This window comes from Octopus bimaculoides, chromosome 3, assembly GCF_001194135.2.
Source record: "Octopus bimaculoides isolate UCB-OBI-ISO-001 chromosome 3, ASM119413v2, whole genome shotgun sequence".
NCBI classification, from domain to species: domain Eukaryota; kingdom Metazoa; phylum Mollusca; class Cephalopoda; order Octopoda; family Octopodidae; genus Octopus; species Octopus bimaculoides.
This window is the reverse complement of record NC_068983.1, coordinates 83,059,003-83,061,500: the sequence shown is the minus strand read 5'-3', so window position 1 is coordinate 83,061,500 and position 2,498 is coordinate 83,059,003. Positions and strand designations below refer to the sequence as shown.

General features: G+C 35.7%; 1 long non-coding RNA gene across 1 annotated transcript in view; it reads right to left on the bottom strand.

Annotated features, from left to right (window-relative positions):
* The window catches only part of LOC106882789 (uncharacterized), a 16,500-nt gene that overhangs the window by 4,976 nt on the left and 9,026 nt on the right, over positions 1–2,498 (bottom strand). Inside the window, exon 2 of the long non-coding RNA XR_001411032.2 lies at positions 403–530. This is a non-coding gene — a long non-coding RNA (uncharacterized LOC106882789). The remainder of the gene's footprint in view (positions 1–402; positions 531–2,498) is intronic.

The following is a 2,498-nucleotide window of genomic DNA, read 5'->3' as shown; positions in this document are numbered from 1 at the left end:
CCGCAGCTTTGCAGCTGAAACATAAAATAAATATATATGCGCGCGCGCACACACACACACACACACACGCACACACACATATACATATTATTATACAAACACACACACACATATATCAACTCTGGTACACTCGTGCACAGTTTTTGTTCCTCTTTGCTTTCCTTCTATACACAAATGTCTCGCAGCCATATACGACAACATCCAATTTTACGAAAATGTCATTGCACTTTATTTCTACAGCGAAGCATTTACTTCTCAACCTAAGCACCTTACTCCATACTCATGCTCATGCCATAAACAGAAACCTCGAAAGCATTTGTCAACGGAGATGTGTCGGTTTTCTATCATCCAGCAGCAAAAGGTTACAAACGCTACTCGTTCCAAGAAAATATCAGTACTCACCCGTTAATGAATGGTTCTCACATAAATTCCTCAAAATCGGTTCATTTGTTGAGTTTTATTATCCACCAGGAGACAACCGCATCCCAACTATTTTTCCTTTAGAGTGTAGGAGATTCACCGATTTATTACTGCCAACGAATTTGTTATTAATATATAAAACTAGAAGCAGATGTTTTAAATATCGAAACACTATATAAATGTAAAGCAGACATCAACTTCAGAATTTCAAAATTCACGTTCATAAAAAGAAGATATAAACCTGCTATACACAACAAAGATAATTGATAAATCCCTGAATAATACGGATACAAAATTTGGAATTGCAAGCGTAAGAAAGAGAAGTACAAAGGATAATTGAATATAGAAGCGGCAAAAGATCTACAAATATAAAGTTCAACATTATCATTATAGCTTACCAATACGTTGATTGTCAAAATCATAGAAGATTAACTCACAACTAAGAACAATTAGCCAAGCACCAAGCAGCTTTGGACGGTCTAAGTTGCGTTGGTGGTACTATTTTCACCAAATAATTGAACTACCGAAAAGGTTAATGAGTAGCACGGCAATCTATTTTTTGGATTAACCTAGGAATGGAAAAATGAAACTGAAGGCTGGATATCATGGATATCGTTGCACATTAGTGATCATAGAACATAAGTTTGCAAGCGATGCAAAGTAAAGCTACTGAAGTGTTTTGGAAGTAGATTACGGATAATGACTAAAAAATATAGTTGTTTTACATGAAAACGAAATTTCTTGTCACAGTCAGCCACATAAATGGTGTAAGGAAATTGAAGGAAGGTGTTGAATAAAATAAACTCTGCGAGTTTATTTTATTCAACAGCAGAAGGAGCTCTTTTTAGGAGAGATAAGCTAAAAAAAGCTTCTTTAATCTGTTTTCCCACATAGCCTGCGCATAAACTAACAACGAATCTCACATAATGTTAAATTGGTATGGAACTTTCTGAAAGATACGTATAGTGTTCGCTAGTGGAAGCAAGACTCAGTGGAGTTGTGATGTAAGCACGGGCTAAAACCCCTCATACTTTTTTTTTGTATTTTTACGAATTTTTACAAAATATTTTCAATTCTGTCTTCTGCATAATAGAATTGATACGATTATGCAAAAAAAAAAAAATTAATTCCTACCCCACCCCCAACAATATTTCTTTTTTAATTCGTCGTTTTAAAACACGAACAATCCGAATTTATATATGTATGTGTGTGTGTGTGCGTGTGCGCACACACGCGCACTGATACGCATATATACCCACAAAAATACAAATATGTCTGATATTCATGCTCGCTGTTGTTTTTCTTACTCTTTTCCTTTTCCTGTGTCTTTCATTCACTCTTTCCTTTACATAATAGCCATTCGTTGCCTCAAAGAGGTGAATAGAAAGGGAGAATATACATATACAAATCCAACACACACAGACACTCATATGAGCGAGTAGGCATATATATATATATATATAATGTATGTATATGTGTGTGCATGTGTGTGTGTGTGTGTGTGTACACACACAAACACACAAGCAGACACACATCTATATATCAAGCATGGAAGGAATCTCTTAAATCCACATCCCTCTCACCACAGATACAAATAGACATTTGGAACACTTCGCAATGTTTACTTTAGCACCATTTCGCTATGCGTGTATCACAACTGCAAACACACCACACAGATTGGCTTGGTAATAAACAAACAATCAAACCCTTGCCTCTCACCATTTGCCGTGAATTGCTCACAAATGTCTGCTTAGTTTTAGTGGTAACTTTCTTCTTTCTCCTCTTGTATATGTGATGACCAAATATTTGGTGTTCGCGAATTATTATTCTCTATCATTCATTCAGCCGTTTGGATCTTCCATCATCTCTATTTCTTTCCATCCGTTCCACTTGTATTCCAACTCTTCTCCCTTCCGCTAACTCCTCTCCTCCACAACTTACGCTGCATGTATTTGTTTTGCTTCTGCACATCCACGTACAAAATCATACAGACTCATACATATATACATAAGTATAAACGCAAATGCACCACATTAATACATATCCATACACACACACATATATATATATGTATATAT